Source organism: Thermobia domestica, chromosome 8 (genome assembly GCF_964235325.1).
Source record: "Thermobia domestica chromosome 8, izTheDome1.hap1.1, whole genome shotgun sequence".
In the NCBI taxonomy this organism is placed as follows: Eukaryota; Metazoa; Arthropoda; class Insecta; order Zygentoma; family Lepismatidae; genus Thermobia; species Thermobia domestica.
In genome coordinates this window covers 84,438,726-84,452,534 of record NC_137461.1, presented here as the reverse complement: position 1 = coordinate 84,452,534, position 13,809 = coordinate 84,438,726, and the positions used below count along the sequence as shown (strand labels likewise).

At 35.9% G+C, this 13,809-nt stretch overlaps 1 protein-coding gene across 1 annotated transcript in view; it reads left to right on the top strand.

The window, feature by feature from the left end:
* Positions 1–13,809, top strand: part of LOC145693013 (uncharacterized) — a 53,608-nt gene that overhangs the window by 2,987 nt on the left and 36,812 nt on the right. The gene's annotated exons all lie outside the window — the stretch shown is intronic.

Sequence of the window (13,809 nt, the reverse complement as noted above, 5' to 3'; positions counted from 1 at the left end):
CGCCGCACTGAGCCACCGCTGGCGGAACATTGCTTCTAATGGGGCCTTCATAAGGCGCTGCTGATCGGCCAAGCCGCCAGTCGCTGTGTTTCAACAATCTGCACACTTCTTTTTATGAATAAATTTACTGTACAGTACTTCTTTTTGGCAAATAAACATGTACAGTTCGATTATCCAAACAAACCAGTTTTCCGAACACCCATGTCCCCCAATTACTTCGGATAATCGACACTACTGTATATTTCTTTTTTCGAGATTCTCCCGTTTCCTCCCACTTAATTTATTGCACCATTTCCCTTCTCCTTGGTGCATAGTCGTAGGACGTTAAACTGTAAGAATGTTTAAATCGAGTGTATTTCAGGATAGAACAGCTTGGTTGTGTTCAGGCCTAATTTTTGGACGTCAATACCTTTTATTTGTTTTGCTTTTTAATTTGCAGTGGAGCAGGAATAGTAGAATCTTTAGGAGGTCATTCTATTTCAAATCATCTCAGCAAAATTCCTTACCATCTCAGATTGCGTTGTGAAAGTTGGTGAAAAGCAAGAGCTTATGGAGTAAACAACATTTGCCCAGTTATAAGCACCAGCCACAAGTAGTTGTTAGATAACAGTGTTGCCAACCTGACAAAAACGTACCATTTTTCGCAAACATGCTAAATTAAAAAAAATCACTCCTAATTTAGATAGAAACGTCATGCTGGGCCTGTTGTAAAAGCTAAAGGAATGCCCATTTAACAGAAAATAGGTGTAGGCCGTTTCTGTTATTTTTTGGATCAAGGTCACACATTGTGACTTTTGACCTCGAATATCTAAAATTATACATTTTTCATTTTTGTCCAAAATAATAATAATAATGTGTAATGTCATAGTGTCTACCTGCTGTGTAAATTGCATGTTGGGATGGCTACGGGAACAGAAGCTACAGAGTAATGAGCCTAGTAGACTTCAATAAAAGTGCCGTGTTAAATGGGTGTATATGATGTAAGAACCTTTCAGGTGTGATATAAATTCTTTAAACAAGTAAATGTTGCACGTTTCAAAATGGTACTCACCTACAAGTGAATAGGGTGTTGCTTGATCCTTTGTATTCTCTCTTGTGTGGTAATAACGTCTTTAGCTGATAAATTATATGTGCGACCAGTATGTGTGCACGGGTCCACTGAAGCAAAAACATGAGTGATTTGAACAGACAGAACATAAGGAGGTTGGGGATAAACATACGATGATGTTGAACCATGGGGATGAAGAAAGTTAATTACAACTTTCTGTGTGTCAGCATTCACGGTCATCACATGTCCTCACCACCATGCATCAGCGTAAGCACATGTCACAAATACGTGCGCTTCCTCCAGTGAAACTGATTGTCATAAAGCTCATGTCGTGCACTACATTTTCTGTCGTTGTAGAATATCTTCTCACAACTAGCTTGTCAACTAGTACTGGTATGAACGCATGAAGCTTTTGTGTTCCTAACACTGGTCTTGTTTTATTAAGTCGTGTACTCAAAACTTTATCTGCAGCAGTAACTTCTTGGTGGGTAACGTACGCAAAGTTCATGTTGTGCACATTCTTCTCTGCCCAATCCAACAGATGCGGTGGAGTAATTATTTGGTCTGAAGATGTGTACTGCAAACTTGCTCTAGTGGCTGGCCTTTGTTGTTCCTCCAAGCCGATTAAAGAGACTCTTGCCATGGGATGTGGTAAAGAAGTGCCATTTAGCATGGATTCCAAAGTCATCGAAGCGGTGCGGTAAATTTGTGAAATTTTTCTTCTTGTATTGTGCACCACCGCCATCAGAAAAATAATATATCTTAGATGCTAGGTTGATGTTTTCTTTCAAAAATGTAACCAGTCTCCTGAAACACACGTACAGCAATGGTGTTATGTTGCATGCGTTGGTGGTACGTTGATAAGTAGATCTCTGCATTTTCCAACAACTTACCCAGCTTACATCCATCAAGTAATAGTTTCATGTTCTGACACATGTGCTGCACACGGACACACGTAGTGTGCGTACCACTTGCTCCTGCCAGAAAACACTGTTTAGGGCGAAATGAAGCAAATTTAGAAAATCCTATCTTTATATCCTGGTGGAGTTGTTGAAACTGCGTGTATAATTCTCTCAGGTTGTTCGGGATCAGCCTTTTTTGTCTGTGCTCTCCTCTCTCCCCTGTTCTAATTGTTACAAAGTCTTCCTTTCATGGCATCATTCTACTCACAATATCATTACAGTAATACCTCCCCACAATTTTCACTGTTTCTGGCCTTAAGCTCCTTCCTGGTTTTGGATTCGGTGACATACCTGATTCTGCTACCAAGTGTTTAGCTTTCCGTATCTTGTATTCAGTCACCGTGTACTTTTCTGATGCTCCAATCCATCGGCAGGAGGGTCAACAATGCTACCTTCACATTTCTATCAGTTGTTTGTTCAAACCTTTCTTTTATTTGCTTCAGCATTTTGGTTTTACAGCACTCATGCTTTGGCACAGGTTCATTACTTGGCATTAGAGATATGCTCTTGCATAACCTGTGTGATTATCTGCACTTTTCGTTTCCTATACTTTCCAGATTCCATTTCTTGTCGCTTTATGGGTGATTCGCCAACACTTTGCAGACTTTCATCCAAGGCTTCGATTGCTGCTTGTCTTCTCGCTGCATGAAGATCTGTGTCCGTTTCAGAGCCAATTGATTCACATTGTGCACTCTGTCCACTCACACCTGCACATGCACTGGTTTCACTAGGGAAGTCCTTCATTCGTTTCCTACAGTTGTCACATCTTTTGATTAGTTTCCAGATGTGGAAACTTCTCTGTCGTCCATGGCAAGCACCTTTCGTAATTGTTTCTCTCTACTCCTTTGATTATCCATACCAAATGTATCTCAACACCTTGTAGCTACGTAGCCTATTTACTTTCCATTCTCACATACCTTTCAATTTCCCAGACCCCACCACAAATTGACAGTCATTTGCTACACAGAATTATTTATTCATCATTAATCGACAATTTTGCAATAGACTTCGTCGTAAACTCTGTTATACAAAGCAAATACAATAACAGTCCAGCACAAACTTCACAGGTTCGCAACTGAACCAACACTGAACACACAAAACCTACTAGGGCAGGTTTCAATTTGTTCTGTAGACACCTTGCGTGCAGGCAGACTCTAAGCCCAAGAAAAGCAAAAAATAGATTATTTTATAACTTCTGTTCCCGTAGCCATTCCAACACGAAATTTCCACAACAGGTGGACACCATGACATTATTATTATTATTATTATTATTATTATTATTATTATTATTATTATAGAAATCAAAACTTAGATATTCGATGTCAAAAGTCAGTGTGTGACCTTGACCCTAAAAAAAGAACAGAAATGGTCGACACCTATTCTTTATTGAAAGGGCATTCCTTCAGCTTTACAACAGGCCCAGCATGACGTTTCTATCTAAATTAGAAGTGAAGTTATGATTTTTTTTTGTATTTAGCATGTTTGCGAAAAAGTGCACTTTTTTGTCAGTTTGGCAACGCTGCTATCTGGCAACTACTTGTCACTGAAACTTATAACTTGGCAAGTGTTGTTTACTCCAGAAGCTTTTGCTTTTCACCAACTTTCATCACAATCTGAGATGGTGATGTCAAATAGTTCTTTTTGTGATCGTTTGGCGTGGATTAGCGCTTGGGTAAAGTTCGTTAGTTGGTATTCTCAGGGTTTCCTACTGGTCAGGGAGCTCAGGAAAAGACTGGGAATCAGGGAAATTGTATAAAATGTATTTTTTTTAATTAATCGTACTCCAATTACAGCTTAATGATCACAGTATGGGACGTTGCTAAGATTTTTATGGGAAGTAAGGGACTGTACGTATGACCAATTGATTACTATTTGTCTCTATAGAAAAAAATGTTCTCATACATATATGCCAATATCGTCCGACAACTGTCTTGAATGTCAGGGAATTTCCAGCCTAAGGTCATAGAAATAGATTTCTCCAAATTAGTGGGAACCCTGTTCTGCTAAAGGAAAAAGTTCATAAAATATAAAGTACTTAATACTGAAACTGATTTACTTACATTTCTTTAAAAAAAATCGCCAAAATTAAAAGTAGAAAAGATAATCTATATGAAAGAACGCAATGCAAAATGTTGTAGCACGGCTATGACATAACCTCTCTTACTTTTATTTTCATCAGGGTTGGCAAAAACCGTGGTTTTTTTGAAAAAAAAATTTTTGGTTTATTTTTTTTATTTTTTATTTATTTATTATTTTTTTTGTTTGTTTGTTTAAATAATTTGCTCTGAGTTCTTATCACATGTGGGCAGATATAAGTTTGTTTAATGTTAGCGTTAGTATGCAAAACCGGGTTATGCTGGAAGGGGACACCAAGTGGAATCCAAACTGCTTCTTGGCTTACATTCGAGATAAATTATCCTCCATTTGAACTCGAAACCGGGACTAATTGGCCACAAATGCGATACGTCTGCCGACTCACTCACGAAGGACTCGTGATAGTAATATGTTGTACTGACCTTTACATTCTTGTTAATATAATTGTCAAGAGTCAATTCAGGACAAAAAATAAACAGTTGCACAAGTGATACCATTATACAGAATTACATATGGACAATTTCAAAATACTGCAGAGTACATGCGAACTAATTTAGTCCAATTTAGTTCATTACGACTTTTATTAGTCCAAGTTAAAGAAATACAACGACTTAATTTGCGTATCAGTAAGAAAAGTGAATAAGAATACGGATTATTTGAGTCCACTTTGGCTCTGACCCATTTATACATTAATAGATACCAAAGATACTTCTGATTTCAATAGATGCCTCTCGTGGGGTTTGTATGTCCCCTCTCCCAAAAATACGGCATTTCAATATATTTTATCAATAGTAAACATTATTAAAACGAAACAATATTTAGAATTTTTCCTTATTTGCAATTGCATAACAATTACTAACTGTAAAGAAAATCACGGAAGAAACATTCATAAACTTATTAAAAGAACAAAAGTTGCTTGCAGTATGATCTCTTTGAGTAATAAATGGGGAATTTAGGTTAAATATAATATGAATAATATACGGGAGTGAAACGTGATAACCCACAAATGTGTGTTCATAAAGATTTTACGAACACATAATTTTACAAATATCTTTCGTTTTTTGGTTTAAACCAGCCAACCCTGATTTTCATCAATCTTCTTACAAAATTACAATTAAAATGCCACTAATTCAGTATCCAAATAACCAATTTCAGCTGATCCATGTTATGAATAAAAGGGAAAAAATTAAAAATGACACAATATTATAACGTCGACCTCTGAGGGCAGAAAAAAAAAAGTGGCTGAGTAACACACAATCACCGCAGCACACAGACAACATAGGTATATCGGGTGACAATATTACGTCACCAAACAATCACAATGCGTTAAAACCATGAATCATCACAGAACAATGTTAACAGCATTGTTCGACACATATAGGTTATTTTTGATCAGTTTTATGTCTTTTCCTTTCCCCCTCCCCCGAGATGCGGGGCTAAATTTGGATTTAAACAGCAGCAAAAGTGTTACTGTTCATCTCGGCGACCACGAGAACTATAGATTCAACATTAATATCGGTCATTTTCGATCATTTTTAAATATCTGTCTCTCCCTTCCCCAAGTAGGGGGGCTGATTTTGGATTTAAACCGGATCGGAAATGTCACTGTTTATCTCAATGATCCCGAAAACTATGGATTCGACTCTAATATTAGTCATTTTCGATCATTTTTTAATGTTTTTACCCCTCCCAACGATTAGGGCTGAACTTAGATTGAAACAGCATGAGAATTGTCACTGTTTCTCTCATCGACCCCGAAAACTATGTATTCAACACTAATATCGCTCATTTTTAAATTTCTCTTCCCGTCCCCTACGTTGCATTGTCAAAGTAATCCCTGCCCCTAAAGTCATGTATGTTGAAAACTTGATTTAAATCGGTCGGGTGGTTCAAGAATGATGAAGTCACAAAGGCAGTCATTTTTATTTTATTATTATTATTTACACATATATCTCTCCCTCCCCTACGTTGGCTCGTCAAAGTGAAACTGTATAAAACACCCAAGGCCCGACCCTCATATATGTTGAAAATTTGATCGATGGGTGGTTCAAAAGTTATTAGGTTTTGTTAGTTTTTATTTATACATCCCTCTCCCTTAGGATCTACCGATAAAGTGAAATCACAAAAATGTTTCCAGATCCGAAACTCATGTATCTTGAAAATTTGATTGAGATCGGTCGGAAAGTTCAAGAATTAAGTTGCAAAAATAATCACTTTCAGTCTTATATAAATTGATTTTTATATATCTCCTTCTCCTACCCTATGTTGCTCCGTCAAATTTAAGTCATAAAAGCGATCCCAGGCGTGAACCTCATCCATGTTGAAAATTTCATCAAGATCTGTCGAGTTGTTTCAGGAGTTATTAAGTTTTATTTATTTCTTTTATACCCTTTTGCGCTCTCCTTCCCCTCAGTTCTACCATCAAAGTAAATAGCCTAAAACCAGCCCAGCCTCGAACCTCAACCATGTTACAAATTTGATCGTGATCGGTCGGGTGGGTCAGGAGATTTAGAGTCACAAACATAGTGATTTTTAATTATATATATTTGTTTTAACGCAAACAAGGTAACAAAAGGCAAACAATTAAAAATAGTTGCTCTCCTGAAATTTATATTAATCCTACAACAGAATACTCGAGGAGTAGGAGCAAGTGAAAAGTAGACGTCAATAGTTTAGGCATTGAGGGAGCCTCACTAACACGAACTAAATAACAATAACATTACTGTTATGATCAATATTTAACTATGCTTAACAATTTAAAAATGATATTGTAACACATCAACTTGACCGAACTATTTTCGTAACAATACACCTCTTAATACAAAGTAACGAACTAGACATGTGTCAATTCAGTGTAAACGCAGTCTATTTTTCGTAATACACATGCAAATGACGAAATGTTGGTTGTTAAGGATATATATATAAAAGGTAAATAATACCCTGTTCTTGCTAAAATATTTAATACGATATAAATATATAAACAATGTTACATTTTAACGCTATGTAATAATTTAACACAGTTCATAGATGGTTTACCATATACATGATTATGCATATTCTATGGTGGGGCATCGTGACTCAGTACTAGAACAGTTACCTGTTGCGAGAAGTCCTGGTTCGATCCCTGACCACATGAGTTCGTAGCGAATAATGTTTGGTCATGGATTTCTTCTGACCCCCCCCCCCCCCCCCCCATTTACATCCACATTCTCATTAGAATATACACCAATTATTTCGAAATCATTCACTTTCATTAATCATCCGTCTCCTTCACCCTAACAGACATAACTGTGGGACGTAAATCTAGGAATTTCATTTCATTTTGCGTATTGTGTATTTGTACCAAGCGTTTATATGCAGGGTGGACCATTTATGTTGAAACGCTTATATAACTTTTAAGCTACTTCATTAAAAACGCAAACATTTTGCACCATATAAATATCGACAAGGAGGCATTGTTTTGACATATTGTGCAATACCCACAGTTTACAGCGTTGCCAATCTGTATATTAAAATGTAGATTTATATGTTTGGTCAAAATTTTATACGTGTGTGGCCAGTTCTTTTGACAATGATATCTCGGAAACCACAAGCTCGAGAAAGATTCCGTTTTCACTGATCGATTGCAAATTTTGTGTAGATTATTCAGTTGTAATTGAATATTTAAAAATATTTTGACTGTTATTTCTTGATTACATTTTTCAAAGGTATACTGAAAATGTTGAAATTTTTAAAAAGTACCATATCCTATGAATTATACATCCCAGCACCACACATTTGTATGAGGAGTTAGTATATCTCTCCGGTGTTTGTTTGATGGCCAGATGATAACGAAAAGCGAAGGATAACAATTTCTTCAGTTTAGGCTGAATTTTTATTGTTTCGAGTCTTTTGTCCAATGAACACCATACGTCACTGACATTATAATTAATTGTGTGTGTGTAATGTATTTGCTTATTACATACTGCATGCAAGAAGAAAGAAAACACTGATCATACATGAATTAGAAACTGCAACCACAAGTAGGCTCAAATCTTGCAAACGGTGCGAGATGTTGAAAAAGTAATCGAAGAAATCTCTCCTTTATGGTACCCCTTGCCGATTTTTATCAAGACGTCTTCCACTTGTGTCTGTAAAGGAACATGTACAAATGTTGAGGAATGACAAAGAGATTCATGATCATATGTGAATGATGCGCTATAAAGAGAGCGCAGGTTCAGGTAGTACAAGATGAAATTTCTATATTTTCAAACGGCAATACTTCAGGCTATTAAAAATTTCAAATCTACGTATCAAGCAAAAGCAACCAATTCAACCGTTATTGTGCAGTGTTAACGTCTCGCGATTATGTATCGAGGCTAAGGAACATGGTGAGGATGAGATAGATGACATTGAAATGGGAGGAAATAGAACCGCGAGTAAACCTACCTATACGGTCCGCCACAAAGTTCACTTGGCAAGTGCACGTATTACAAAGTAAAGATGGTATCACAATCGTTCAGTCTTTTTTGACGCTCAGAGGTATCAAATAGGTGAAAATATGGCACTATGGTCTTTCCGACTTTTGGAAATCATCCACGTAATTGGGTATGAGACATATGTATGCACTTTTGAAAATGGTCAATTTTTTTCGATTCTTTATAACTTTGTTCCCATTTATTCAAGATATCTCTTATTGGGATCGTAATACTCGACAGTAAGCTACTGAGCATGTCCGTTGTCTCATCTATTTCACTTCCGTTTTTACTAGTGTAGACATGAAGGTTGAAACAGATTTCTGGTGGAAGTTCTCTGATATTGAAATAAGACCTGCAGGCAAAAGTGCACTTTGAGAGAACATTCATAGAAACCAATTCTTAAACAAGCCTTACGGAGCTCCTAACCCCTTCGCTCGCCCAGCTGTTACCTGTTTTGTGGGGTAAGTAAGACTGGAGATCTTATATTTGCAAGATTGGGGAAGAAACTAAAAGATACCCAAAATCACTCGTTCTGTTCCAAGTGCACTCTTACCGGACTGTAATTACGAAACAGGGTTGGCAAAAATCATGGTTTTTATTGAAGAAAACAAAAAAACAAAACAAAACAAAAAAACTGGTTTAAACCAGGTTTGTTTGGTTTAAATAATTTGCTCTATATATTCATATCATATATATGGACAGAAATAAATTGTTTCGCCTTGATGTTATTATGCAACAACCGGGTTATGCTGGAAGGGGTCACATAAGCTTAAAGCAGAATAAAAACCGCTTCTCGAGTTACATCCGAGAGAGATTGTCCTCCATTTGAACTCGGAACCAGGACTAATTGGTCACAAATGCGATACATCTGCCGATTCACTCACGAAGGAATCCTGATAAAAATACGTTGTACTAGTCTTTACATGCTTCTTAATATAACTGTCAAGAGTAATTTCAGAAGGACAAAAAGATAAACAGTTGCACAGGTGAAACCATTATACAGAATTACATATGGACAATTTCAAAGTACTACGGAGTACAGAAGAACTAATTTAGTTCAAGTTAGTTAACAATGACTTTTATTGGTCCAAATTAAAGAAATACGACGACTTAATTTAGATATCAGTAAGAAAAGTGAATAAAGATACGAATTATTTGAGTCCACTTTGGCTCAGACTTATTTATACGTAATTAGATACCAAAAATACTTCTCATTTCACTAAATGCCTCTCGTGGGGTCTGTATGACCCCCCCCACACACACACACACAAAGTACGGCATTTCGATGTATTTTATCAATAGTAAACATTGAAACGAAACAATATTTAGAATTTTTATTTGATTGCAATCACATAACAATAACAACTACAAAAAAAAAAAAAAAAAAATCACAAAACAAACATTTATAAACTTTTTTTTAAAAATGCTTTTGTAGTGTAATCTTTTTGAGTAATGAATGGGGAATTTAGGCCTGAATATAATACGAATAATATACGGGAGCGAAACGTGATAACCCACAAGTGTGTGTTCATCAAAATTTTACAAACACTTACACTTTTACGAACATTTTTCGGTTTTTGGTTTAAACCAGTTTTTTTAACAGCTGGTTTAAAGCAGCTAACCCTGTTACGAAACTTTGCTTTTGGGTACAAATTATAAAGTTTTGAAATGAGACTTCTTGATGAAATGGCTATGTAGAAAACTGTACGGCAATTTCTTTATGAATGAACTGCAGAATTAGCGATTCTTATGTGTACATTAACAATGTGATTTTTTTTTAGGTACTGCATCTGTTCTTGGTGTAGTTTATACACTTGACTGTAAATAGTGATTTGTAGAGTACTGTATGTGATCATTCATATATTTTGCTATTAAAAAAAAAATACGTACTGAGGCAGTTTAACAGTTTTATTTTATTTTTAGAACCATTGCATTATAAAGCGATTTGATGTTCGTGTAGCTTAATGTGATGAACAAGGTCGAAGAATAAATGACTGGAGAGGAATAGGAAAACACTGACGCAATCAACGAAGAAACTTGTTTTATTTATCTCCCTAACTACTCGATTTCAATTGCGTCAGTTACTTTTTAACTAATACTAGTTGGATATTGTTCAGCTGCTTTAATCACCGACTAAATGATGGATACTTTGCTTTAGAGTTAACGTAGAATATGAATTAAAGCAATGCTTGTATATTTTTATTATACTCCCATGCCCTCGTTAATTTTGAGGCTCAGTTCATAATTTCAACTGCTTCCGCCGCAGTCTTCATCGTGATTTTGTGGTTAAGAATTTAAAATTCACAAAAATAACTAACAGTTATTAGAAAAAATTGAAGTTCAAGCTACAGCACTCTGACCCTTAGCCAGTACTGGAAATAATTTAGAAGTAAACAACACGATAGATAAGTCTTGCTTGATAAGCTCATATATTTACTTACTGTCTTTACTCGTATGTAAGGCGCACCGTCATTTTCCACGCAACTAGAAAGAAAGAAAAAAAGGGAAATTTGCTAACGAAATGTGAGATTTACTTTCAGTTGTTTCTTCCTTAATCGGAGGAGTCAGTTGATAGGCCCGCAACCTCATTCGTGTCATCACTTTCCGCACTATTTTTTTTCTGATACCTTCCCAGACGATGTCCTTGCTTCTGTATTCTGATTAGAAATTCAGCATTACTTAAACAGTTTTACGATGAGCGGTTCATAGGTTCTTTTCGTGTGGAGAAAACTTAATGTGCCATGATCATATCTTTTTCTGTGGCATTCAATTTGCAATTTAGGGCTCTGAGCCAAAGTTCGTACTGCTCCTATACCATGACTTTGAATGGGTTGTTGATACTCACGTCCACTGGTTGCAAGACTGACCTCATGGTACCGGAAATTAGAAGCTCCGTCATAATTCGTCGTATTTGTTTCTTGACATCCTCGGTCAGATGTACGTCAAGGAATTCAATGCAGAGCATCGATTCCAGATTGAACAAAGCACTAGGTCACTGTCCCGACACATTTATTTATCAATTCGTGAGTGGCGTGCATCCGTTCAGAATAGACGCGGTAGACCGACTCTAAGACGCAATGTGATTTTAAAAGAGCGTATGTTGGGGGGGAGGAGGAGCGGGTTTTACATTCGACTAAATGGTACTATAATACGTAGATCATAAAGAAATAGGTTTATGGAAAATATTTCAAGAGTGTATATGAACCCCCTTAAGATTTCTTGCGGTCAAATTAGAATGGTGGAAATTCAGCTCAATCCAAGTATTCAAAACTCGTTTTAAAGTTTGCAGCCCCCTCCTCGCTCCCTTCGAAGAATCCACATTTGAATTTAGATGTATTTGCATTAATATTGTAATTTCGCTTCTATAGTTTCTTCTTCCCTAATCGCTGTCATAGTTTCTCCCGTTGTTTAGCTACTTCTTATACTGTTATAAATCTCTCGCTGGAGAACAGGCCTCGTTTGGCTCCTTAAGTTTGTTCGTTTCTTTGCCGGCATTGTGTGAATTATGTTGAAAGTGTACTTTAAAAACAATGGAAAACAGATAATATTTGAATGTAGTAATTGATGAATTCATTATTTCTGCCTGAAGTATTCTCTTTTTGCCATAAATTTTGAACCTGCTACCCTACCCCTTTACTGTATGTTAGTAATTCAAAATGATATGATACAATCCTAGTTCGAGGTAGAAGCCATTCAGTGTCAAATCAGTACAATTTTTAAACGAATTCTACCTTACCTGCCACATTTTGCTGAAATGTGGTACAGTTCTTGATACTACTGGAAAGTGACAAACCCTGATATTTTAGGTTAATATGAACTGATCTCGGAATTCAGGCTCCTAAAGTTCTCAAAAGTTACCAAGAATTGCGTGAGTGACATTTGTTTGATGTCATATTCAGCTAATCTAAAGGACCTAGGACGTTAACTAAGGTGTCATTTTGGAGCTTTGGAAAGGGATTTTATTATTTTTTTGATTTTTTTTTTTAAATTAAAAATATTCGAACTGCACCATTGTTTTATTTTGGGATTATTTGTTACAAAAATTTCCACTTCTAAACGTGGAGTTGACAATTGCGTTAATTTAGGTTCTTGTATTAAATTAAAAAAAAAAAAAAAAAAAAAAAAAAAAAACTTTCTGCTCCCCTAGAAATTTCAACAAGTATGCAAGTGTTTGAGAGACATCGATGGATTTGTGAAGTGTTACTGATGTTTTGTATGTAGAAACAGAATTCAACTTTGCGGTTCAGACATTTTGTTAGTGAATTCATGTAGTGCAGGTACTGTGTAAGATGCATCCTGTGACCTTAAGAAGCTGAGTATACACAACATATGCCTTGTCTGGCAGATGTAGTCACAACCGAAAGAGCCCTTAAAGTTTACTCTATACTAGGTTGTAAACAGTGTCTAGAAAGGACTTGGAAGTTCCAAATATGGACAAATCCGCGGTCAGTGTTATTTTTTCGTACTGTGGTATGTTATTATTTTTATTTTAATACTTTTTTTTTTTTTTATTATTATTATTATTATTAAAGGTGAAGAATCTAAATTAAACCGATTTTCATCTACACGTTCGGAAATGGGTAGTCTTGTAACAAATTATTCCGTGCTGATTCCAAAATAATACTTCGTTAATTTGTTATAACAGTCCTTTAATTTTTTAAAAAAATTCTGTTGTATACCATATGAAAGTTATTTTCATAAGCTATAAAATGACAGCCATTATGTTGTCCTGTAGATTAGCCGCAAATGCCATTCAGGTTTTGGTAAATTTTAAGGGGTCTCAGCATCTTTAATTTCGCGACTGGTTTGTAGATCAACTTGAGCTCTCCGCTTATTCCACACTCTGGTGATGGCGGTGAGAATGTACAATCTTATTGCAATCTGTAAGGGTTTATCTGAAGCCTTGTGTTGATTTGACATAGAATGGCGCGTAAGTACTGACTGTTTAAGAATTAATGTCGATTGAGTCAACATTTCGGGCGTGATGCGATCATTAACATTTATTTTTATTGGTATAGATTATTTAGTCTTTATTATCTTGTCTAGAAGTAAGAACGAGGTACTTTTCTTTTGAATCACCTCAATAACTACACAGCAATAACGTTTTCCGAATCATTGCACCGCAGTTGTAAGTGTTAGATTGTAATTTACATTTATTGTCATTTATGTCTAGCATATGTTTCGCAGTAAAGCACAAGACAGTTATATACGGTATATCATATGCTGACTTACGTACTTGCGTTCATCT